Source organism: Lampetra fluviatilis, chromosome 49 (genome assembly GCF_964198595.1).
Source record: "Lampetra fluviatilis chromosome 49, kcLamFluv1.1, whole genome shotgun sequence".
Taxonomy (NCBI): Eukaryota; Metazoa; Chordata; class Hyperoartia; order Petromyzontiformes; family Petromyzontidae; genus Lampetra; species Lampetra fluviatilis.
The window spans coordinates 1,076,452-1,103,588 of NC_136323.1; the positions used below are offsets into that span (position 1 = coordinate 1,076,452).

At 48.5% G+C, this 27,137-nt stretch overlaps 1 long non-coding RNA gene across 2 annotated transcripts; it reads right to left on the reverse strand.

The window, feature by feature from the left end:
* Positions 1–2,030: 2,030 nt before the first annotated feature.
* Positions 2,031–25,077, reverse strand: LOC144948419 (uncharacterized). Of its 2 annotated transcripts, none has more exons than XR_013640157.1 (4): positions 24,640–25,077; positions 6,330–6,465; positions 2,395–2,532; positions 2,031–2,086 (listed from the first exon to the last, which is right to left on the reverse strand). It is a non-coding gene; the product is annotated as an uncharacterized LOC144948419 (long non-coding RNA). The 2 variants fall into 2 exon arrangements; XR_013640158.1 differs by lacking the exon at positions 24,640–25,077 and adding an exon at positions 13,187–13,548.
* Positions 25,078–27,137: the final 2,060 nt, after the last annotated feature.

Consider the following 27,137-nt stretch of genomic DNA (forward strand, 5'->3'; position numbering starts at 1 on the left):
CCTCCTCCTGCTGCTCCTCCTCCTCCTGCTGCTCCTCCTCCTCCTCCTGCTGCTCCTCCTCCTCCTCCTGCTGCTGCTCCTCCTCCTCCTGCTGCTGCTCCTCCTCCTCCTGCTGCTGCTCCTCCTCCTCCTGCTGCTGCTCCTCCTCCTCCTCCTGCTGCTCCTCCTCCTCCTCCTCCTGCTGCTGCTCCTCCTCCTCCTGCTGCTCCTCCTCCTCCTCCTGCTGCTCCTCCTCCTCCTCCTGCTGCTGCTCCTCCTCCTCCTCCTCCTGCTGCTCCTCCTGCTGCTCCTCCTCCTCCTCCTGCTGCTGCTCCTCCTCCTCCTCCTCCTGCTGCTCCTCCTCCTCCTCCTGCTGCTCCTCCTCCTCCTCCTGCTGCTGCTCCTCCTCCTCCTGCTGCTGCTGCTGCTGCTGCTCCTCCTCCTCCTGCTGCTCCTCCTCCTCCTCCTGCTGCTGCTGCTGCTCCTCCTCCTGCTGCTGCTGCTGCTCCTCCTCCTGCTGCTGCTGCTGCTCCTCCTGCTGCTGCTCCTCCTGCTGCTGCTCCTCCTGCTGCTGCTCCTCCTGCTGCTGCTGCTGCTCCTCCTGCTGCTGCTCCTCCTGCTGCTGCTCCTCCTGCTGCTGCTCCTCCTGCTGCTGCTCCTCCTGCTGCTGCTCCTCCTGCTGCTGCTCCTCCTGCTGCTGCTCCTCCTGCTGCTGCTCCTCCTGCTGCTGCTCCTCCTGCTGCTGCTCCTCCTGCTGCTGCTCCTCCTGCTGCTGCTGCTCCTCCTCCTGCTGCTCCTCCTGCTGCTGCTCCTCCTGCTGCTGCTCCTCCTGCTGCTGCTCCTCCTGCTGCTGCTCCTCCTGCTGCTGCTCCTCCTGCTGCTGCTCCTCCTGCTGCAGCTCCTCCTGCTGCTGCTCCTCCTGCTGCTGCTCCTCCTGCTGCTGCTCCTCCTGCTGCTGCTCCTCCTGCTGCTGCTCCTCCTGCTGCTGCTCCTCCTGCTGCTGCTCCTCCTGCTGCTGCTCCTCCTGCTGCTGCTCCTCCTGCTGCTGCTCCTCCTGCTGCTGCTCCTGCTCCTCCTGCTGCTCCTCCTCCTGCTGCTGCTGCTGCTGCTCCTCCTCCTGCTGCTGCTGGGGCTGCTCCTCCTCCTGCTGCTGCTGCTGCTCCTCCTCCTCCTGCTGCTGCTGCTGCTCCTCCTCCTGCTGCTGCTGCTGCTGCTCCTGCTCCTGCTGCTGCTGCTGCTCCTCCTCCTGCTGCTGCTGCTGCTGCTCCTCCTCCTCCTGCTGCTGCTGCTCCTCCTCCTCCTCCTCCTGCTGCTGCTCCTCCTCCTCCTGCTGCTGCTCCTCCTGCTGCTGCTGCTGCTCCTGCTCCTGCTGCTGCTCCTCCTCCTCCTGCTGCTGCTCCTCCTCCTCCTGCTGCTGCTCCTCCTCCTCCTCCTGCTGCTGCTGCTGCTGCTGCTCCTGCTGCTGCTGCTCCTCCTCCTGCTGCTGCTGCTGCTCCTCCTCCTCCTGCTGCTGCTCCTCCTCCTCCTGCTGCTGCTCCTCCTCCTCCTGCTGCTGCTGCTCCTCCTCCTCCTCCTGCTGCTGCTGCTCCTCCTCCTCCTCCTCCTGCTGCTGCTGCTGCTGCTCCTGCTGCTGCTCCTCCTCCTCCTGCTGCTGCTGCTGCTCCTCCTCCTGCTGCTGCTGCTGCTGCTGCTGCTCCTGCTGCTGCTGCTGCTCCTCCTCCTGCTGCTGCTGCTGCTGCTGCTCCTCCTCCTCCTGCTGCTGCTGCTGCTCCTCCTCCTCCTGCTGCTGCTGCTCCTCCTCCTCCTGCTGCTGCTGCTCCTCCTCCTCCTCCTCCTGCTGCTGCTGCTGCTGCTCCTGCTGCTGCTGCTCCTCCTCCTCCTGCTGCTGCTGCTGCTCCTCCTCCTCCTGCTGCTGCTGCTGCTCCTCCTCCTGCTGCTGCTGCTGCTCCTGCTGCTGCTCCTCCTCCTGCTGCTGCTGCTCCTGCTGCTGCTGCTCCTCCTCCTGCTGCGAAGCGGCGGAATAGGAAAAAACGAAGTGCTGCCGCTCCTCCTGCTGCTGATGGTGCTGCTGCTCCTCCTGATGATGGTGCTGCTGCTGCTCCTCCTGCTGCAAATTAAAGAAAGAAAATGAAAAAGAAGAAGGCCCTACCGGGGCAGCTCACAAAAAAAGCGAAAAAACGCATCCAGATTTTAACGGCATCGGGGGTCAAGGTGCCTCAGTCACCCGTCCTTCTGCGAAAACGTAAAAAAGACAGCTCCCAACCAGCGATGGGGCAGTCGTGGAGAGAGTGGAGAGTTTCCCATACTTGAGTAGTGTGCTTATGACCGGCTCCAGTTTAACAGCAGAGGTCTCGCTCCGATTCAGTCGAGCGGCAATATCTTTTCATCGGCTGCGTAACGCTGAGTGGAAGCTACCTGGTCTGTCGCTCCGCACGAAGCTTCAGGTCTTCTCGGCCACGGTCATTCCCTCCGTTCTCTACGCTTGTTGTTGTGGTGTCAGGTTGGAATCGGACGTAAAAAAAAAGGAAGCGGAAGAAGTCACTGCCCGCCCTTCTGCGAAAACAGAAAAAATTAACCCGTAAAAACAAAGTTTTTCACTATAAATCCTTTATATGCGTGGCGGCTAGAGTCTTCTCGTCCTCTGGCTTGAGATGGCTGCCACCTATGGGTCAGATGATTGTCTGCCAGTATTAAGCAATTGGTAATTAAATATTTAATTTGTTTTCCCTAAACAGTGTAAAATTTTGGAAAAATTTTTTCACGAAAATTAATTGTCACACACAACGAGTCTGTGTGGAAAATGTCAGCTCGATTGGATCACGGGAAGTGGGTTAAAAAACGAGCGAAAGATTTGCACGGTCCTAAGCAAGCAAACTTAATATAAAGGATTTAAAAATATATTCGCCTGTGGAGGATGCGGGGATCGATCCCGCGACCTTTGGCATGGGGAGCGAGGGCGCTACCAACTGCGCTACTCCGACACGGCCTGTGGAGGGGTTACGCTCTGGGCTCCTACACTGTGACGTTCAGCCAAAGCCATGAATGAGTTCTATTTGAAAAAATGTAAAATAAAAAATTTTTGCCTAAAAAGTGTAAAATTTTTGAATTTTTTTTCACGAACATTAATTGTCACGCACAACGAGTCTGTGTGCAAAATGTCAGCTCGACTGGATCACGGGAAGCGAGTTAAAAAACGACCGAAAGATTTGCACGGTCGTAAGCAAGCAAGCACGCAAGCAAGTGAACTTAATATAAAGGGAAGTAATAAAATAATAAAAATAAAACATAATAAAACAATTCTCACGACGTTTCGGCCACAACGCAAGCAGCCATCCTCAGGCGAAGAATGAAACACCCCAAGCTTGGAGCGTATATTTAAGCTGGGTTAGAGGGGGGGGAGGTGGGAAGAAGAGCGCCTAAACAAAATAATTTGCATATCAAGAGGAATTCAGCATATGGAAAATGCGTAGGAGGTGGGCGGGGGGGGTTCCAAATCAATACTATGCCCGTGCATTATGCAGGATTAGCAGCATCAAAGGGGGGGGGGGAAGGGGTGGAGCAATAACAAAGGAAAGGAATGTTAATAGTATGTAGCTGTAGTTACTAAACAACCACGTAAAAAACTACAGTATAAACTGCATGACAAACTAAAGTATAAACTACATAGCATCATCAGTAAACTTACTATACTCTACAATAAGCTGAGTTACTAACAGTAAGTAATACATGAAAAATTCTACGTTGTAAAAAATTATATAATATGCTTCCATCTAAACTTTATTCTCTTACATCACACGCGTCTATACCGTACTATATACTTCCATAGGCAAAACCAACATTAAATTACATACTGTATTGCTATAAACCACCCTATACCTTATACATTTTTAATATAACACTATGTATTATTCTACCCACCCTAATGTGTATCAAAATGGTTTATTACGTCCTTCCAGTGATTGCTAAGCCAGAATCCATCTTCTCGGTTAAAATTGTCTCTGTGTTTGTAAATGTGGATCGCCTCATGTACGAATCTCTCATGATAGCCAGATGGCTTGCAGAGAACCTCTGTCTTGGAGAAGTCAATGTCATGTGAGCCCACTGAGTTGTAACAGTGATCTGCCACGGCTGAGGTGTTTGTCCTACAGTGTTTCAGGTCAGCTTTATGTTCACGGATGCGGTCCGAGACATGTCGTTTGGTTTCCCCAATGTAACTGCTACCACAGAGGCAACTTAGTTTGTAGACACCAGGGTACTGTATGTCTGGAACCACATCTTTTACAGACGGTACCAGATCACGGATTTTATGTACTGTGTTGAATCGGACCTGGATCTTGTGTTTAATCAGGATTTTGGAGATCTTTTTTGTGACCCCAGCAATGTAGGGTAAGGTGATGGTCTTGAAAGGCTCCTCAACAGGATCCTTCTTGGTGGTTGGAGTGATGGCTTTGCGGATTGTGTAGTCGGAGTAACCATTAGCCTTAAGAGCTTGGCGTACGTGTTTGAGTTCACTGGAAATGTGTTCATGGTCGGAGATGCATTGGGCTCTATGATATAGAGTCTTGATGAGGGAATTCTTCTGGGATGGATGGTGGTGGGAATCCGGTTTTAGATAAGCATCCGTGTGGGTGGCTTTCCTGTAGACAGAGTGGCTCATTGAACCATCAGGTCTCCTTTTGATTAGGACATCCAAAAAGGGTAGCTTGCCATCATTTTCGACTTCCATGGTGAATCTGATGGCTGGGTGTATGGAATTGATATGGTCGAGAAATTGGTCTAGAGCAGGCCGGCCATGTGGCCAGATGACAAAAGTGTCGTCTACGTACCTCTTCCATAAGGTCGGGCGTAGAGTGGCAGTCTGGATGGCGTCCGTCTCAAATTTCTCCATGAAGATGTTGGCTACAACCGGAGATAAGGGGGAGCCCATTGGGGTGCCCTCAATTTGCTTGTAGAAGGTTCCATTCCAGGTGAAGTATGTATTGGTTAAGCAGTGTCTCACCAGGGGGGGTACCCCAGCATTCAGTCCTTGATGAACCAAGTCTTCAATGATTGCGATGGTGTCAGGCACAGGCACCTTGGTGAACAAGGAAACCACATCAAAACTGACAAGCAGGTCGTCTGGGGACAGGGCAATCCCCTTGATTGTTGATACCAGGTCAGTAGAGTTTAGTACTGCAGAGGTGGTTTTTCCAGTGAAAGGCCGTAGGATTTCGGACAAAAAACGAGCCAGTTTGTAAGTCGGGGAGTTGATAGTAGAGACAATGGGACGAAGAGGTGTATCTTCTTTATGTATCTTTGGCAAGCCGTACAATCTTGGTGGCCTGGCTGCAGACTTCTCCAAGACAGAGGTTCTCTGCAAGCCATCTGGCTATCATGAGAGATTCGTACATGAGGCGATCCACATTTACAAACACAGAGACAATTTTAACCGAGAAGATGGATTCTGGCTTAGCAATCACTGGAAGGACGTAATAAACCATTTTGATACACATTAGGGTGGGTAGAATAATACATAGTGTTATATTAAAAATGTATAAGGTATAGGGTGGTTTATAGCAATACAGTATGTAATTTAATGTTGGTTTTGCCTATGGAAGTATATAGTACGGTATAGACGCGTGTGATGTAAGAGAATAAAGTTTAGATGGAAGCATATTATATAATTTTTTACAACGTAGAATTTTTCATGTATTACTTACTGTTAGTAACTCAGCTTATTGTAGAGTATAGTAAGTTTACTGATGATGCTATGTAGTTTATACTTTAGTTTGTCATGCAGTTTATACTGTAGTTTTTTACGTGGTTGTTTAGTAACTACAGCTACATACTATTAACATTCCTTTCCTTTGTTAATGCTCCCCCCCTTCCCCCCCCCCCTTTGATGCTGCTAATCCTGCATAATGCACGGGCATAGTATTGATTTGGAACCCCCCCCGCCCACCTCCTACGCATTTTCCATATGCTGAATTCCTCTTGATATGCAAATTATTTTGTTTAGGCGCTCTTCTTCCCACCTCCCCCCCCTCTAACCCAGCTTAAATATACGCTCCAAGCTTGGGGTGTTTCATTCTTCGCCTGAGGATGGCTGCTTGCGTTGTGGCCGAAACGTCGTGAGAATTGTTTTATTATGTTTTATTTTTATTATTTTATTACTTCCCTTCTACGTGACTTTACCGAAAGAACCAAGAAGATGAATCCCTGCAGTCACGAAAGCTTTAAATCGAAATTTAATATAAAGGATTTAAAAAAGACAAAAAACGTCATAAGGAGCGCTCCTTACGGCGGCACAAGTGGAGATGCAGACCAGGTGGGTGTGTGCGTGTGCCGTGATGATACAAAGCCCACAATACCTTGCTGCTGATCTCGTCAAGGAACATAAACCATCACGCGAACTCCGCTCATCCTCGCAGCGGCGGCTTTTGGCAAACCACCGAACAAAGGCGTCACTGCATCGTGCGCTTTTGATGTTGAAGGTAGCAGAGGGCACTGTAGCAAAATACATTGTGTATTTCAACAACTTGCAATGACCAGCATCGAGAAGCACAGTTGACCAACACCCATGCTCATCATCACAGAGACAGACTCACCACCACACAGACCCACAGACTCACCACACCACAGAGACCCACCACCACACAGAGACCCACCACCACACAGAGACCCACAGACCCACCACCACACAGACCCACCACCACACAGAGACCCACAGACCCACCACCACACAGACCCACACTCACCACCACACAAAGTAGTAAGGTTAAACCACCCCCATAAACGACACTGCGTGGGAAATACTCTATCCAGCCGAAGATGACCATGACGACCGTACGGCACTTTTATGAGCTGTCGTCACATGTGGCCTCTGAAAAATAGCTCATAGCTCCCAGGTGGCTTTACCTGGTAAATAGCAGTTTTAGTTTAGTTGCAAGCAACGGGCACCTCCGCCCCACTCCCCCCCCCCCCCCCCCCCAAATCGCGTTCCGTTATGTTCAAAGCAATTTTGGACGATTTTGACCCCCCCTCCCCCTTCGTCACACGGCGTCACATAAAGTCAGACCCCCCCTCAAATATGACGTCACAAAGCTCTGCCCCCCCCCCCCAAAAATGAAACACGCTTCAAATCGCTTTAAACTATTGTCATTGTAGTGCGTATTTAATGTGGCCCCCTCCAGCCCCCTTCCTCAAAGCCACTTGGTTCTTGGTTGGAACCGCCACGCCTTTGCCGGTAGCTTTAGCTTATCGGGATTATTGATCGTTACGCAAGTAGTGAGATTTTTTACGTATTGTAATTCGCAAGGCATGTTACCGTCGGAACATTATGACACGCAGTAGCAATTGCAGGGGAATGTTTATGAGGATCGAGATTACTTGAAACATCCTCGCAGCCAAAACTTAATTGGGAGCACTAAATGGTTCCATTGGCTCCAGCCTTGCAGTCTTCTTCTGTGGGGTCTCAATTTTGAATTCCGTCGCTGGTCTGGATAAGAATTGTATGCCCCTGGGAGACGACGTGAGCAGCTTTTATGCGGCTGATTGCGCGATCAAAAAATAAATAACAATTCATGGACTTTGTGAGTAGCTATGATTGCCCTGGCAGTCATGCCGATACTGGTAGGAACGAAGTGAACCAGCCTACAATAGATTATATCGTCCGTCCGATGTCCGATTAGGTGTAGCAACATCGCCCCCTACTGCAAACACTTGGCAGGACCCTACAAAAACCTTTACACTCAGTGAGGCTTTCCTGGCTAAACAAGTGTAATAATACATGATGTTTATATTCTTTGGTTTTTCGTTCCTACAAGCCCACTCCGCAGGGACCTGTTAGAAATATTTATGGCAAACCTTTGTTTGACTCACAGGAAAAACCCTCCAGCTTACGAGACAATGATTCGTGCAAATCCAATTCCAGATTCAAGATTAGCTGTTTAATGCCGTGAAATAATTGTTTTGTTGTTTGAAATTATTAACTTGTTCAGACCACAGACACAAGCCACACCGACACGCCACAGCACCACTTGTACGTGTGTGGCGTCTGAATGCCAATGAGGCTCGAAACGCCGCGCACGGAACAAAGAGTGGAACGCACGCATCACGTGGATGAGACCGGAGTGGTTCCGTTTGTAAAGCGAGGGGCACCATCGCAACACCTCGACAGGAGAGGGGACAGCCACGGGCAGAGGAGATAACGTAGTTGGTGAAACCTTTCAAAACATTACTCGAATTCTTTTTTTTTACTTCACCAGTTAAACCTATACTCAGTTGTTTTTTTCGGTAAGTCACGTATGTGGAAATAAAATATAAATAAATAAAATAAAATCAGATAAAAATAAATCACAAGGTTTCGAACGCAACACAAGCGCTCATCATCAGGTGTAATTGGGGTAAAGCACATAGCAAGGGCACACACAAACCTCACTAAGCTATGTCGCTCTTTTTCAGAAGTGACCTGGCCACAAAGGAGAGCTCGTCGGAGTGCCTTATCATCGTGGACACTTACAGCAACAAATAGACTCCTCGTCCTCATCAACCACACTCGATCCACAGCTGAACGAAGGCCTCCCCAAAGCCACGACCACCTCCCGCCATCTTGCAATGTAACAAAACACCCAGGTGCCTGAGCACGACCCGATTTCGTCCGTAATAAAGGTTTTTTGTTTGTTTATATAGTGTAAATAGAGATGTGTCGGTAAACCCACCACCACCCAACAGCCAATTAGTAAGGTTTGTCAAGTAAACAAAATGTGCCAATTAGTTACTGGTTCAGCACACCGATGTGTTGGAGGGTAAATCCATGACATGCAAAATGGGGGCACGACAATGGGGGCAGGACAACGTGTTACACTGATGTCCCTCCGTCTGCTCAGCGGAGGCATTCCAAAACGCATTCCACTGCCTTGGATTGCCACTCGCTCATTATTCTTGACCGTTGACCATCGTGCCGTCGAGCCGTGCCACATCCTGCCCAAGCCCCCCTTGGACTTTATTCAGTTAGAAGTGATCGCGTTCACCTCTCTGTGCGCAAAGAACCGTGCAGGGATGCACACTTGGAATTATACTGCTGTGTGGCGCTGTCTTGGTGTGGTCTGCAATTGCGTTGTGCTTTCTGCTGCCTTGTCTAATGTCGACAAGTCAGACTTCGATAACTCAATAATTAATACATTAATTACATTGTACCACTTGCTTACCCTGTTTCCCTATGTCGCACTCCTGTCGTGTTTGTGTTATGTTTGTGGTAACTTGCCGACACGCCTGCACTGGGCATCAATGAAAAAGAGCTTCATAGCTTATCGGATTCCTTCCCCAGTTATAAATAAATATTCTGACTCTTTTGCGGAATTGACTCGACTCCCGGTCCCATCGTGTGCCACAAGCACAAAGCTTCAGAGCGCTCAATACGGCGTTTGAGGTTTGTGCTTCCATCCCATAGTGGGGAAACGCAGCCGTTATCATCATTCAAGCCACATCCGTGCTCAATTATCGTTTACTCTATAAGCAAATTAACAGAATTCAAACGTAACTTATCTGTTTGTACGAATCACGTTTACGAAAATGTAAAACGACCGTAAGAGACTCTTCCACAATACAGGTTGTTGTCCGCGGTTAGATCACATAAATATATAAATATGCGATCTAACCTCGTCGATATTTACGTATATTTATATAAATATATATTTACGCGATATAACCCAAAAAAACTATTATGGATGATATTGGTCGCGAAAGCCTACATGTTAAACTGACACTCTTCAATCTTGATTTCTTTTATCCGTGCAGATAATGGCACTTTATTGCATATTTACATTTTCGTTCTTTGGAATTGTTGCATTTTCGCGTTTTTATTCTGAGGTTAATTGTGTATTTATCTGAATTTGTGATCCAAGCCCCCCTTGAAAAATATAAAAAAAAACACGTGAAGCTCATTGGGCTCTTGGGGTCATCATCGTTCAGTTTAACACGTAGGCTTTCGCGACCAATATTATTCATAATCTAAACCCAAAAACGTTGATTATGATTATGTAATTCTCGGTGCGAACGCGAATCGTCAGTCTGGTTTTAGCCTGATGACTCATCTGTGACGCCGTTTCGCGAGGAACCCCCCCCCCTCCCCTCTTTCCAGATTAATTATTACGGATAGCCGCTTCGCTTCAATAACTTTATTCCTCCAATAAATCGCACACACGGACGCAGCTGTGTCCACGCAGACAAACGAAACAAAATATTAGGTTCCGGCCCTTTGAAACAAATCGAAAAACAGAGTGGATGTCCCCGATAAAAACCGAGGCACGATTCCATCAACTCACACCATCGGAGCTCATCGGAGATCGTCGGATCTCAGGTCATCATCTCATCTCATTCCCTCCAACGAAGAAGTTCTCTCATCACCCAGAATGGCGATGCTCGCCGAGTAGCAGCGTGCCAAACCAAGCCGAGGTCTGCACCACCGAAAAAGAATCGCTACACCGAGCCAAGCCGAGGTGCGAGTGAAACTGACGGAGATTTCAGTTATCATTCTCGAGCCAGCGACGATACCCAACGTCAACCCAACGTCAGCCTGCCCGCACACGAGTGAACGAGCACCGCCACGCCGCCAGTCGCAGTGTACGGGTGCCGGCGCCAAGCGCAGCCAAGCCCCACCAAGCGCCAAGCAACCGAGCCTCTTCCTAGACCACATCGTGCCAACGCCGCTCAGCTAGCAGCTGAGAAAGGAGTCGGTGAAAGCCAGCAGCTCACCGCAGCCACGCTCGAGCGAGAGGGACATTCAACCCCTCCCCCACTCATACCCACACACGCACGCATCCACGTCCCGGACTAGCACAAGAACTTACCTAAGAGACTATCCATCCCATCCACACAATCGTATCAACCCTAGCCAATTATCAGAAGACTAATTACAAATTACATGAACCATCAGCTGGCCGTGAAGGCATCGCGACTCCTCGAATGATTAGAATGCGCCATTTATAAGGGCCTTAGTTAAAAAAAATCCTTTCGTTTTTTTAAATAAACGACCAATAGATTAATCGATGTGCGCTAAACTTTTGAAACCTTCGCCACGAATCTACACGCCCAGAGAGAGTATCGTGTTAAACCTGTTTCTTTGTCATAAAACTTTGCCCATTAAATAATTAAAGCTTAGCCAGAGATAAGAATCTACCTTTAAAGGGCACGCACACCGTCGCACCCCATTAGACCCAGACATTTCGTTAAATATATATACTTGCCGATGGATCTATTGACGTATACTTTCGCCTTTGGGGTATAATAAGTTGCCTTTATATGAATATCGCTGCATGCCTGTTTTAAGAAATCTCCCTACTGCCGTAAATGCTCATTACGCGGTGAAACTAATGAGATGTGCGGTGGGAAAGGAGAAATTACGGTTGTTAGAAGTGTTTTAGTCATTCCTTTTCGTTAATTGCATAATCTCGCCAATGAATCTATGGACGTATGCTTTCGCCTTTGCATTTTAGAGTATCATATGTTTGTTTAGAATTCAAATTGCTTAAAACAAAGTGGTTGAGTGTTCTTTCCAAGTCCATGCAAAACTGTCTTATTTATAAGAACTGTCGTGCGTTGAGATATGAATTTGGAGATCTAACATAACATAAAATACACTAAGATAATCAATACATGTTTAATCAAAGATAATCGTTTTATCCTGATTGATACAACTCTGGATAACGAAGCCAAGCCTAGTTATCTTAACTGCACACATTAACATATTTGTAAGCATTCGCATACATTATTACGATGATCTCCGTGATTATCATAATTTATGCATACAATTACATGTATTAACATAATTTCCGCGATTTACACATTTTTTATATTTATTGTTTTAAATAATTTTTTATAAAAATGTCATAATCCGACATATACAACAGGTCAGACAACCAAAGTGTCATTCACACATCTAAACCAACAGGATGGTTTTAATGTGCTCGAGGCAAGTGCTCTGGTTTCAAAGTTTTCCACGTACAAATTTGCTATAGCAGGAGATAAAGGAGAGCCCATTGCTGCCCCCTCCCTTTGTTTAAAGAATTCGCCTCTCCATAAGAATTAAGTGTTATTAAACAATGGTGAGCGAGTTTCGGAATATCTTTTGGTAAACCTGTATTCTTTACCCGTGTATCAAGTAATTTAAGCGACTCGCTCACTGGAACCTTAGTGAATAGCGAAATCACATCAAAACTCACCAAAATATCATTAGGGTTAAGTTTAATATATTTGATCACATTCACAAGATGTTCTGAATTTCTTATGAATGAAGATGTCCTACCGATGTAGGGCTGTATTTGTTTAGTTACATATTTTACCAATTTATATGTGGCAGAGCCAATTGTACCGACTATGGGTCGTAATGGGATGCCGATTTTATGGATCTTTGGCAGCGCATACAGTCTAGGTGGTTTTGAAGCCCTTGGCTTAATTAGGAATTGCTCATTTTTTGGGATTAATGAATTTGCAATGATTGCAGTAGTCTTACTTTCCAAAGTACTAGTTGGATCTCGTTTAATTTTAATGTAGGTACTTTCCTCTAATAAATCTTTAATTTTATTATCATAATCGGCTCGTGACATCACTACAGTAGTGCGGCCCTTATCAGCTGCCAGGATTTGAATATCTTTACTTAGACGAAGCTCTCTTAAGGCTTTTGCCTCGTTCGAGTTAATATTTACTTTTGGTACTTTACTATTCTCAATTAATTTGGCAACCTCGTGTCTAGTCATCTCTGCCTCATGTGGAAGGAGTCTTACGGCTGATTCTACCTCCGCAATTATCTAATCCACTGCAATTGTGCGTGGGGTAACGGCAACGTTAAGGCCTTTAGAAAGGATATAAATCATGTCAGTGGTTAAATCAGTGTTAGTCAAGTTCATTACGGTTTTGTTTTTAAATTGCTCGTTTTGAGTAGGGATTTGTTTATTATAAAGTCTAGAAAATGTGTTAATTTGGTTAGCTTTTGTTAGATTAAACATTATCAGCCGATTGTTGTGTTATGGGATCGATTATATTCCAATCATGCATGGACACACTATTGCTTATATCCAAGTGTAAATGCTTTAGCGATTCAGAAATGTTGGATAATTCACTCCTGTTGTGTTGTATTCTCTATTAATAATAACTCGCTAGCTTTGTGTAGTATTTTGTTAGCTTTAGAAGAATTTATGTGATGTGTTATTTTAACTGCGTTTGGTATTACCTTCGAATCTCTTCACCTTTTGAGGAACGCCAATGAATATATCAATTTCATCTGCTTAATGCGGATCTTCTCCAATTTACTGGTTTTAAGAAAAGTGTCCTCCCCATAGAGGTTAGTCAGTTTAACACGTAGGCTTTCGCGACCAATATTATTCATAATCAACGTTTTTGGGTTTAGATCGCGTTATTTATAAATGTGTCGTAACCCTCCACCTCCCGACACGGCCAATCAGTAAAAAAAAGTGTCACGTTGACAAAAGACAAATAGTTCACTGCTTTAACCAACCGGTGTGTTGAAGCGTGAAACCACAACATTTACAATTTTTGAGTAGCACAACGTTTCGCTGGTAATTGCATCCAGCATCATCGGACAATTCGCCAGAATGGTGAGGCTCTGTCTCCCGTTCTTATATAGAGCAGCAGCAGGGTGACGTCATCATTAACTCATCAACTCATCAGATACAACGATTTGAAGGGGGGGGGGGGGGGTGTATTGTAATTATATACTAGATTCGTAAGCAGGCAGTTACGATGCGAGTTGTAGATTAGAAATCAGTTGGAATGTGTTTTATTGTAATTATGCTACGTTAGTAATCAGTTGGTGTTTGTTTCCCATATAAGGAATTGTAATGTATCCCCCCCCCTCCAACTCAGCTTATATACATGCTCCAAGCACGTGTGCTGTTTCATTCAGACGCTGTCGCCTCGACAGACCTGGTTTTCACATGAGGACGGCTACTTGCGTTGTGGCCGAAACGTCGTGAGAATTGTTTTATTATTATTATTTTTTTACTTTCCTTCTACGTGATGTATCTTATTTAATAATACGCTTCCAGGCCGCACTAAGCATGTAGCTGTCTGAGCGATTAAAGTTATTTCTGTTCCTCTCAATTTCAATGGATTCTCTAATTAGTCTTTGCCAGTAGTAACTAGTTTTACACAACACTTCAACGTTATCAAAATCAATTGAGTTTCCCTGTTGGCAAGCATGTTCTGCCACTGCCCACAGTTGTGTTTGCGATAGTTTAATATTTCTCTGGTGTTCTTTTAGTCGTACACTAATGTTACGCCCCGTCTGTCCAATATAGCATCTGCCACATAAACAATTAATCCGATATACACCTTCTGTTGATAATTTAGGTAATTCGTCTTTAGTGAAAGTTACTAGTTGTTGAATTTTGTGTACTGTATCAAATCTTACTGTAATGTTTTGCTTTTGCAAAACACGGGCTAATTTGTCAGTTACTCCTGAGATAAATGGTATTCTTATTGTTTTAACAATCTGATCGCTTTCAGCAGTCTTGCTTTGCGATCGTGATTTGGCATTTAGTGCTCTGTTAATTTTGACAATAATTGTAGCCATTCTGTCATAGTGCTTCTTTAACATGTTTAATCTCTCTCACTAGACTTTCACCATCTGACACTGTTTTAGCCCAATCCTCGAAGAGCTGGATCCGGACCTTCCTGCATGCAATCGGGGCACAACATTTAGGTAACGATGTCTCAAGAAAGTCGCCTTGAGGTATCTAGCAGCTGTGAGAACTTGTGCCGACATGAGAGGGTGGTGCCAGAAAGGTGTTGCCACTGCTGGAGCATATTGGCACAAGACGGAGGAGAGCGTAAACAAGTTGACGGCATGTGCAAGTGGGGGACGCCTTACGTGGGGCGATCTTGCCCATCACGCTGGTTGATGGTGGAGAATGTGCGTTCTGCTGTGTGGCCACCAGACGGTGCTAGCTACACAGCCAGCGGTGCTTTTACTGAGCTCCGTTTCATGTGCACATTTCCCCCGCGTTTTTACTCGATTTAGTCATCAAAGTAGGAATGAATGAATTTCCGTTAGTGCATTTGCCAATTCACTTCTGGATTATGGCCTCCCCCACGCCCTCTTGGTTACCGGGGTTGTTTGATCATACTTCATGTCACTGGTATCAACACAATTTGCCCAGTTAAAAGGTAAAAAAAAACGCATGTGCTTGATATTGTGAGAATATTTATAGGATGCGTTGGTTTTGACTTTGTAAAATGTGGACAACGCATTTTGAGAAACCTGAAAATAAATACGATCGAAAAGACGCTATCGCGATTGAAAACGATGGTTTTATTACAACAATGCCGCATTGCATTCTTACAAAACACTCACTGGGTGTCGAATATAATTATTTACAGCCCTCCTTCAGTCCACTGTTGGTTAAAGAAGGGCCCTCCTATGCCATGTCAGTCATGGGCGTTGTTTGACCATACTTCACCACGCTGGTCAGTGCGCGTTGTGGAAGCGAGGGTTCAGGACCAGTTCACCAGTGATGTTAGCAGCGGTCCGCCAATCCACCTGGGGTCACTGGGTTCATAACCCACCACGCCACCACACTGCCCTTGGGTATACTGCAGTGTAAGGTCGATATTTAGTGTGGAGAGCCTCACTGAACCTCAACGTTTTCAGGAGAGTCCTGTGTTTGGATGTTTGGCCAGTTCCATTTTAAGGTAGTGATTGTCAATTTAGTGAAAGATTGACAACACAAGTGGTGTCTAGAAGCTCTTTCAAGTCGCAAACTTAACCCTTCCGAACGGAGTGTGTGGCGGTACTAATCTCCATTGAAAGCCCTGAAAGAGTGGTGGAAATTCCACATTCCTGTGGCGGGCGCGAACTCCTCAAAAAACACAACACTCGGTCTCTCGACCCCAGGAGAGAGCTGCCGACGTCAGTGATGGCAATGATGATAGGCACAGTTGCCCCTCGACTGGGAATTGAACTCATGTCCGTCGATCACTCTGACCACAGAGCCACTCGGTTAGGCATTCTTGAGCTTCATGCAGCTGCTTCTGCAGTGCCGGTGGACAGTAATTAATTTGGGGCAAAACCCCACAGGGACCCAGGCTCCTTGGCTTGCAGCACTTTTGACAGAAGTGGCGTGCACGAGCAGATGCTGACGAAATTCCCCAGTGTGGCTGGACGGGGGCTGCCAATTTCTTGACAATGTCATCGCCAATTGTACCTCCTGCTGTTCAAATGCAATATCCATCCAAACAGTGTCCTGCTCATGTCTGAGCGTGGTGCTGAATAAAGGGCAAAATGTATGAACAGGGTTAGGTTTGTTGATCTATTGTCTAGAGATTCCGTCAGTGAGCAGATTGCCAGCCTATTGTCTAGAGACCCCATCAGAGACCAGTCGGACAGTCTATTGTCTAAAGACCCCATCAAAGAACAGTCGGACAGTCTATTGTCTAGAGACCCCATCAGAGACCAGTCGGACAGTCTATTGTCTAGAGACCCCATCAGAGACCAGTCAGACAGTCTATTGTCTAGAGACCCCATCAGAGACCAGTCTGACAGTCTATTGTCTAGAGACCCCATCAGAGACCAGTCGGACAGTCTATTGTCTAGAGACCCCATCAAAGACCAGTCTGACAGTCTATTGTCTAGAGACCCCATCAGAGACCAGTCAGACAGTCTATTGTCTAGAGACCCCATCAGAGACCAGTCGGACAGTCTACAGTTTTGCCTAGAGACCCCGTCAAAGGCCAGCTTCTAAGTCAATCTGGTATGTTTGAAGTAATGTTTTACCAAAACTGGCCTTTTTTATAAACATAAGTAACTTCATTAACTTGTTTTGTGTCTACCATTTACAATACTTTCTCGAGCACGCATATTCTGACCGTAAGAATCCAGGGTGAAAGGGGGTTAATTTTGACTTGTGTAGACACCTATAACTTTTGACCTGGGTAAAATAGAGACTACCCACAAATTAAAATGAATTATGCGCTGCCTGCTGGACTGTCAATTGTCTGCTCAGATGGAGATTGCTAAGTGGTGAGTGGTGTCTGGTGAGGTGTGAGGTCAAGCGGTGTTCGTCGGGGTGTGTCTGCTGAGTGGAAACGCTTGCCTGCTGCCACTGCAAAGGAGCGTTATGCTGTTTAACACGTAGCCCTTCGCGACCAATAGTATTAATAATAACGGCTTTTGGGTTAGATCGCGTTATTTATAAATGTGTCGCAACCGTCCACCACCCGACACGGCTAATCAGACAAATAATTTACTACTTTAACCCATCGGTGTGTTGAAGAGTGAATCCACAACATTTGCAATTTTGAGTACGACGTTTCGCTGGTAATTACATCCAGCATCATCGGGCGATTTGCCAGAACAGTGAAGCCCTCCACTTGCTCCCGGTCTTAAATAGAGCAGCAGGGTGACGTCATCAGCGTTATGCCACTGGGTAATTTGCCGAGCTGAGCCAGAACCAACTCGTGAAAGTGGCCTCACACAAGACACCTGAATGTGGCTCGGGCGCCAATCAATGGCAGGACGTGGGGGTGAACTCGTTTAATGCATTGAGCGAGACGTCCGCGGCACGGCTCGGGTTGTTGCAGTGGAAAAAAAAACCCCAACATGGCTCCTACTTAGCCACGCCAGGCTCGTTCGCTATAGAAACCATAAACTCTCATTAACCCCCCCCACCCCACTTTGCGCAAGGGCGCAGAAGTGTGGTCACCACATCTACGGCTCCATATAAGGAAACAGGTGGAGTTCTACACAAATCTGGCTGTCGCCTGATGAAGCTAGTTGTAATTACTGGCGAAACGTCGTACTCAGATTGTAAATGTTGTGGCTTGGCTCTCCAACACACCGGTATGCTGTACTAGTATACTACACTATACTATACACTACTACACTACACTATACACTGCACTATACACTACACTATACACTAGTGCTGTACTAGTGACGAATTGGCCACGTTCTGTTTACGTGACAAACCTTACTATTTGGCTGTGTCGGGTGGTGGCGGGTTTTAACGACACATTTATATATTTGCACGATCTAACCCAAAATTAAAAAATTGTTTGTTTACTTACCAGCTAAGGCGCACTGATCTATACAATAGCTTTTTTTCAGAAGCGACCTGGCTATCACAAACGACAGCTCAACGAAGTGGCTCATCGTCGTGTGGAAGTGTATTGCAGCCAAATAACTCTGAACGCGCGACCTCGCTCCTAAATGTGGAGGGAAAACCCAGAGGATCCACGCGACCACGGGGAGAGAGAGACACCGCAAACTCCAAATATACAGCAGCAGGCATCGCCAGGGGCGGGGTTGAAGCCACGACCTCCTGTAGACCAGGCGAGGTGGTTAACATCTCCTAGCCACCGTGATGGTGATGAGAGAGAGACACGCAAACTCTAAATATACAGCAGCAGGCATCGCCAGGGGCGGGGTTGAAGCCACGACCTCCTGTAGACCAGGCGAGGTGGTTAACATCTCCTAGCCACCGTGATGGTGATGAGAGAGAGACACGCAAACTCTAAATATACAGCAGCAGGCATCGTCAGGGGCGGGATTGAAGCCACGACCTCCTGTAGACCAGGCGAGGTAGTTAACATCTCCTAGCCACCGTGATGGTGATGAGAGAGAGACACCGCAAACTCGAAATATACAGCAGCAGGCATCGTCAGGGGCGGGATTGAAGCCACGACCTCCTGTATACCAGGCGAGGTGGTTAACATCTCGCCACGGCAGTATGTGAGGGGTGCGTGTCTGGTGAGTTGTGTCGGGTGAGTATTAGGTTGAAGATCAGGTGAGTTTCAGGTGAGTTGTCATGCCACCCAGTTCATAGGATGGGCTGCACTCTTGTTGACATGTCAATGGGCAGCATATGAATGCATGGGTTGTTGTTGTTGTATTTGAACCACGGATTTAACTCTTTGCATGTTTATTTTGACGCGTATGTAGGATGAACAATAACAGGAAAATGTAAAGTGTTTTGTTCGTAAAAATGGAAGGAACAGGAAAGAGAGGAAGACCTCACGGAGAATGATTTGACGGCGACGTAAGAGAGATTGGTGTCGGAAAGTTGCGTGCACCACTCGAGCACATTGGCACAACAAGACAGAGCAAAGTGGAAACAAATGACGCAATGTGCAGCGATGATGTTTTATTCTTGTGTTATTTCCCACAAGCGTGCTCCTTGCTAAACACGTGCTCTTGCGATGCTGCATCGGTGCAGGCGCACAAACACAAAGAGCTCACAAACGACTCCATCACAACATTTAATTCAATTCATTCTTCTAATGCGTTTGCTTTACAGGCAACCGTGGACACAGTCGTCGGGTAAAACAACTCAACGCGTTCATCAAACGACACTGTGTGGCTTGAACAAGGCAAGTGTTGGACGTCCGTGTAAAAGAGCTTGATAGCTAATCGGATTTCTCCCGGGTAAATACAGATTCTGATTCTGATGCAATGGGCGACATTTCGGGTCAATGGCCCTTCATCAGCACATCGCGTAGAGCGGCGTCCTTTGTTGCAAGGCCCGTGGGCCACTGGCGGCCCCCGACAATCCACAGCGAGTGAGGACACACGGCAAGACACAACGAGTGAGGACACACGGCAAGACACAACGAGTTTCACGCGCTGTAGGCTTTCGCGACCAATGTCATCCATAAGAGGTGTTTTGGGTGAGATCGCGTGAATATATAAATGTGTCGTTAAACCCGCAACCACCCAACACACACAACTGGTAAGGTTTATCATGTACAGATAACTTGCCGATTCGTCACTAGTACAGCACTAACCGGTGTGTTGGAGAGAAAATACACAGCATTTACAGGTGCTGGGTGGTGGCGGGTTTAACGACAACTTTACGCGATTTAACCCATAAAAACCCTCTCTTATGAATACACAGCGAGTGAGAACACCTCACATTATCATCATCGTGCTGCTGTCAAACCCCCAATAGTTTCAAATGTGTGGCGGCCTTCACACTGATGATGGCTTATCGGCTATAGTGTCCCTCCCCTCCCCACCTTTGAAAATTAGTGAAGAACACCGGGGTAGAGCCTCGATCTCTCTGCTCTCTCTATCCATGTGCCATCGCTTGAAACGTCGCCTATTATATATCTTTCCGGCTAAGGCCGCACCGTAATTGCTGATTGTGCTCAGATGTTTTTGTTTGTTGCTCCTTCCCAGAGACACGATGACAGCCATGAGAGACGCGTGATATTCAGTGTGTCCACCGGATTTGCCCAAACAGCATGCGCACAACGATTACTGAGATTTCCTCTCCACGCGTCCCAATTTAACGAAGCAAATGAAGACGTATAAATATATACACGTGTACACATCCCACACGGATGAGTTATTCTTCACCGGATGTTTGTTTTCCGCGCGTCGCATCGCAGCCGTGCGCGCGTCCAATCGTTGTTTTATTTCTGCTCGGGAGAATTCAGCAGGAATGAGGTTATAATGACAATCGCGGTGCCATTTGATTTGTCCAGGAAAACATCGCCGAGTGTCAGCACTCTCAGTAGCGGCCGTGCATTCAGATGTCGCAGCCCTTCACCTTCGCGATAGGAAAGGCCGGAGTACCTGGGGAGGGGGGTGGAACCTACCCATATACGAGGGGGCTGACACGTGTCCGCACAGGTATTGGAGGTGACGTGGGGGGAGCGGTGGTGCAGCGGTTAGCGCAGCTAAGCTGACGAAACAGACGACCCCGTGTTGGATTTACGCTCACGGCCACCAGCGTCAGCGACGATTATCTGGACCGGTCCTGGGCCTCCCCGAGGTCGACTCAGCCTCAAATGAGCACCTGGTGCGATGGTGGAAACATCGCCACGGGGGAGACAAAGGCGGCCGGGCGTGGTGCTGGCCACCCACACCCTCGTGTGCCGTTCCGGCTGTCATAGGTGCTCCCCAAAAGCACTTGCCTCAACAGTCTGCTAAGGATATACCGGAGACCTTTGGCTTTGAAGTGACGTGACCGAGCGGTAGCGCCTTCGCTGCCTGTTGCAGAAGTTCACGGTTCGAATCGAGTGGCCGTGCTGATCACTGCTGCGGTAGTGCAGGAACCGCAATGACGACTACGCGCCGTCTGCTTCACAGTGGACGTGAAAGCCATCTGGCTACCATGAGAGGTTCGTTCATGAGGCTATTCACATATACAAACACAGAGACAATTTCAACCGAGAAAATGGATTCTGGCTTAGCAATCATTGGAATAATTTTAATTGACTGTGTTCACGCTTACGGTGACTTTCAGACCGCATTCCATTTTCTGCTCCCCCCTCCTCTTTTCCGAACATAGATGGACTCGTCCATCTGGCAAACAGCCAAATCGCTGTCCATGGTGCTGACGTTAGGAAAAACAGCCACTTTTTTTTTGCTGTGGATTTCACACTTGTGGATTTCACACTTGATGATGATTGCTTGTGTTGCAGTCGAAACGTCGTGAGGATTTTTATTGTTTTATGTTTGTACTATTTTATTGTTTCCCTTCTACGTGACTTTACCGGAAGAACCAAGAATATAATATTAAAAATCCTGTTACGTCATTCGCAAAGAGTGGGTCCACTGTGTGGCTGGCGTCCTGGCCCAAATCTCCATCGCAATATTCTCCTGCTGCTGCACAAAACTTGGCAGGACCCTCCTGAGAAAGGCGCCACGAGGTTCACAAAGAATGTTCGCGGAGTCGCGATGTCCCCGTGGACATCAACATTTGGACTTTGATGGTCCACGGTGATCGAACCGGACTGGCAGCAGCAGCAGCAGCACTCGCGCGCGCGCGCAGCAGCAGCACGCGCGCGCGCGCGCGCGCAGCAGCAGCAGCAGCACGCGCGCGCGCAGCAGCCTCTGCCACATCCACACCGTCCCGCACAGCACCGCGACACTTTCCTTTGAAGGCGACGCCCGCTTCGACAGAAAATTGAACTGCGGCGAGACGTGACTGGGGGGGCGGGCACTGCGATCGATGCGTCCCTCTCCGCTTTGAATCACGCGCCCGAGCGCTGAGTTGGTTTAGCACTGAGCCTAGTGCTGGGTTGGTTTAGCACTGAGCCGAGCGCTGGGTTGGTTTAGCACTGAGCCTAGGGCTGGGTTGGTTTAGCACTGAGCCGAGCGCTGGGTTGGTTTAGCACTGAGCCGAGCGCTGGGATGGTTTAGCACTGAGCCTAGCGCTGGGTTGGTTTAGCACTGAGCCGAGCGCTGGGTTGGTTTAGCACTGAGCCTAGCGCTGGGTTGGTTTAGCACTGAGCCGAGCGCTGGGTTGGTTTAGCACTGAACCTAGCGCTGGGATGGTTTAGCACTGAGCCTAGCGCTGGGATGGTTTAGCACTGAGCCTAGCGCTGGGTTGGTTTAGCACTGAGCCGAGCGCTGGGTTGGTTTAGCACTGAGCCTAGCGCTGGGATGGTTTAGCACTGAGCCTAGCGCTGGGTTGGTTTAGCACTGAGCCGAGCGCTGGGATGGTTTAGCACTGAGCCTAGCGCTGGGATGGTTTAGCACTGAGCCGAGCGCTGGGATGGTTGAGCACTGAGCCTAGCGCTGAGTTGGTTGGCTGGAGCTGTAAGGGTCCGCCGCCGGCTGGCTCGAATCCGCGGGGTCGCGCGGCTCGATAGCCGCGGTCAAATAGAAGAGACGGCACCGGCTGTGCAACACGCGGTGCGTGAAGATTGGATGTCGACGGCGGTGGGTGGCAATTCCTCCGTTGCACTTGAAAGTGTGGGGCCACGTGGAGTCCCCAGCGGTGTCGTTCGCTCTGTCGCCGTGCACGTTTCGGTTGTAATCGGAGTGTCACACCACCCCCCGTGGGTTGGTGCATTGTGTCAGTGAAGATTGCCTTGATAAACCCATTGCAAGAATAGTAGTAATATTAATAGTAACAATATGAATAGTAACAATATTAATAGTAACAATATTCAGAATCATCATAATCTTTATTTAGACTGCAGCAGGAGGAGGAATCCGATGAGCTATGAAGCTCTTTATCACACATGTCCAGTATGGGCGGCTCAGAAATAATACTAATAATTGATAAGTTCACATCTGTGGAGCTATGTAATGTATTTGTTTCCATAAGTTTACCCTTAATAGTCCTATCGGCGTCACGTCGCGAGAAAAAGTTCCCATTCCAGGATCTCTCGCGGCGCTCCGTGTTGGGCAGCAGAAATCGCCGAGTGACCTCTGAGATCCCACCAGAGTAGCGTCCTTCCAGGGTGTTACTTCTCAGCAATGGAGTTGATGAAAATCAATTGCAGAAACACATTTGACGTGTTGGGGTTTTTGTTGTTGTTATGAAGTCATTTGGGATGAAACCATCGACTCACACTCCACCTGAGGATCCACTTTGCTCGCAGGCAGCTGCCTCGAGGGATTGGAACCCAGGAGCTCAGCAGTGACCTCTGACCTCTGAGCCACCTCCTGCCGACCTCTCTCGCAGCTGCGCTGTCCTCGTCACCGTGCTGCCACACGTGTCTCACCATGCACTGCACTTGTACAAGGGGGAAGGCGCAGCCGTGCAATTGCTCGCTCGCGCCGCTGTTGGCGGAAGGGCTTCCACTAGAGGGAGCTCTGGAGAGCTTCTAGAGAGCCCTTCTCGAGGGTATTTGGCCTACTCTTCCACGCCGCTCAGCCACACATGTTGGATGAGGTAGGGGAACCCAGACTTGACCCCGTCGCCACGCGCAGCCTGACGATCATCGTGGACGCCTGTTAAAAAAGTGCTTCATAGCTCATCGAATTCCTACGGAATGAATGAAAAAAAAACCTCATTCTGACTGCGAAGAACCCAGTTAGACTTCCGGGTGGAAGGTGGTGAGTGAGTTCAACTGGGAGATGGAATGGGACGAGCGACTTCTGGATTGCAAGTGCGGGGTGCCGACCGTGAGGGCGCGCGTGACGGCGTCACGTGACAAGAGTGTGACAGGAGCGTGACAGCGTCACCGTGACAGGAGTGTGACGGGAGCGTGACAGCGTCACCGTGACAGGAGTGTGACGGGAGTGTGACGGGAGTGTGACGGGAGTGTGACAGCGTCACCGTGACAGGAGTGTGACGGGAGTGTGACGGGAGTGTGACAGGTTCGTGGCCGCTCACCAACGGGGTGAGTCGAAAAAGAATAAAGTAAAATAAACACATTTTACCAGCTACGGCATCACTGAGTGTAAAGCTGTTTTTTTGTCAGAAGTAACATGGCCACAAATGACAGCTCAACGAAGTGGACATTTATAGAAGCCACGTAATTTGAACGCACGACTTTTCTAAATGTGGAGGGAGCAACCGGAGGACCCGGAGAGAAATACACGCGACCACGGGGAGAGAGAGAGACACGCAAACTCCAAATATACAGCAGCAGGCGTCAGGGTCGGGATCGAACCCACGACCTCCTGTATACCAGGCGAGGTAGTCAACATCTCACCGCCGTGGTCTGTGATGAATGAGCGTTCGACCAGTCGTGTGATGTGCATATTTTGATTTTATTTCGCACCGTACGTAGCTAACCTGCGTGAATTGGAGGTGCCATTAAAAAGTTACGAGTTCGAGTACTTGTTTAGTAAGCTATATACACACACAGTATCTGACGGTCACATACTGTATATATTCACTCCGACCAATGAACCGCTCACAACCAGTGAAGTATTTCCGCACGATGTAAACGTCGTGTTATGTTGATATTCACATATCCGACCTTTATACGTCTGTGCCCGTATCTCCAGTCCCCAGCGAGTCGGATGTGCGGCACGTGGCTATCATTGCTGTCATGTTTTGTTGGTATCCGATGCTGCTGCTGCTTCCTCTGCCAATTGCGCCCTAGACGCCCGTGAAAATGAGGCGTTTCGTCTCGTCGGAATTTGCCAGTAAAACCGTTTCAATTAAAAATGCAATCAGAAGTATTATTATCAACAGCAGCTGCCGCTGCTGCTGCTACAACATCATCATATCAACCATCATCATCACCACCACCACTATTACCATCGTCATTGTTACGTGAAACACCCAATGTAAGAAGATCCCGGGGTTTGATATTCCACGAAGTTCATGGTAAAGTCACGTAGGTAAAAAATGAAATAAAAATTAATAAAAATAAATGTTTACCCCGAACTCTCAATACTCTGATATTGCACTGTTTTTGAGTTGTACGCCTTCTGGTGTCATCTGGCCCTACACCAATGGGGACTAGGCTCTAAAGAAAGCCGTCTCGGGTGTGGGCCAATCAACTTCAAGGACAGTGCATATTATTATCCTTATCAGAGTTGCTTATTTTTGTTTGCTTTATTGACTACTTGTGTTGTGGTCATTGCAAACATGAGATGCCTTGAATAAAGGTGTCAGTTTTGTACCAGTTAAAAGGGTAAAAACCTACCATAATAAAAATAAATATAGAACTCATGGCCCCACCCTAACTCGCATCCGCTGCACAAGCCATGCCAGCAGCAGATGCGGATACCTGATGGTGCACAAATGGAAAACAAATACAACTCTCCAGTAGCAGTGGTGTGGCGACTGCGGTTATCCAGAACCGACCGTCCACCGCGTGATCACGACGCAAGGCCAAGATCAACAAAGACGTAGGAGACATCGCAGCGATGATGCACTCCGCGGCTCCTGACACGGGTTCATCTGGGCCTGACCACCTGCGTGTGAAATGACAGCTGTTGCTCTTCATCGACATCAGCAGCCATACGGAAGAAGAAGAATAATCATCATAGCAACCATCATCATCAGCACCACGATTACCATCGTCATTATAATCACGCCACGATCGATACAGCCAATTCCATATCTCCCGGCAACGTGGAGCGAAACGTCGGACACGGTGCCGAACGACACGCGGTAACGACCCGGAAAATAAAAAAAAACAGCGCAGAACCACGCAGCAGCATACAGCACGAGGAGCAGCAGAATACAGCAGCAGCAGCAGCAGCATACAGCATACAGCAGCAGCATACAGCATACAGCAGCAGCATACAGCATACAGCAGCAGCATACAGCAGCAGCATTCAGCATACAGCAGCAGCAGCATACAGCAGCAGCATACAGCATCAGCATACAGCAGCAGCATACAGCAGCAGCATACAGCAGCATCAGCATACAGCAGCATACAGCAGCAGCATACAGCATCATCTTGCAGCAGCACGAACCGCAGTGGCTTCTCACGCAGCAGCAGCAGCGGCGGCGGTGTTGCTGTTGTCAATGTCCACGGTGTCTGGGGGGCGTCATCCGCTCATCGTCCCATGGAGAGGCCTCGCTCCCCGTCCACGAGAATTCGCGACGTCCCCCTCTTGCTCAGCGGCACTCCCCGCGCAGGGAGGGCGACACGGCTCGTGAATATTTCAGAGCGTCCCTGTTGTCCTGGAGGGGAGAGGAGAGAGGGGAGTCGCTTCCCTGACCGAGGGGAGCGATTAGGAGCGAAGCCGCAGAGAGAGAGAGGCGCCGCCATCTGCCGTTAATTAGCAGAAGTCTATAAATAGAGAGGTGGTGGTGGGGGGTGGTGGTGGGGGGTGGTGGTGGTGGTGGGGGGTGGTGGTGGGGGGTGGTGGTGGGGGGTGGTGGTGGTGGTGGGGGGTGGTGGTGGCGGGGGGGTGGTGGTGGTGGCGGGGGTGGTGGTGGTGGGGGGTGGTGGTGGGGGGTGGTGGTGGGGGGTGGTGGTGGTGGTGGGGGGTGGTGGTGGTGGTGGCGGGGGGGTGGTGGTGGGGGGGGGTGGTGATGGCGGGGGGGGGTGGGGGTGGTGGGGGGGTGGTGGGGTGGTGGTGGGGGGGGGTGGTTGTGGGTCAACGCGTCGGGGTTTGAACCTTTGACGGGAGAATCGCCGCTCGATGCCCGCGCTGTCCATCGCTCCGGGGTTGGGGTCAAGCGGTGTGAAGCGCCTGGGGGCAGGCTGGGGGTGAGGGGGGTGAGAGGGGTGCCTTGCCCCCCCCCCCACACGCGCCCTGTTGGCCATCGCTACGAGTTGTGGACCCCTTAACAACCACCGCTATGTTACTATTCGACATCAGTGTAAAAAGGACAAAGCACTTCTTCAAAGAACGGTTTCAATTAATCTTTATGTTAACGCTTTCATTTACGTTCCACGTTTTATTTTAATTTCGTTATCGCAGTCACGTAACGATGCCAAGAGGCACTGCTACGGAGGCTGTAGAGGCTGCATGTTGCGAAGACGGAGCGCCCCCAACAGCGTTAGATGTC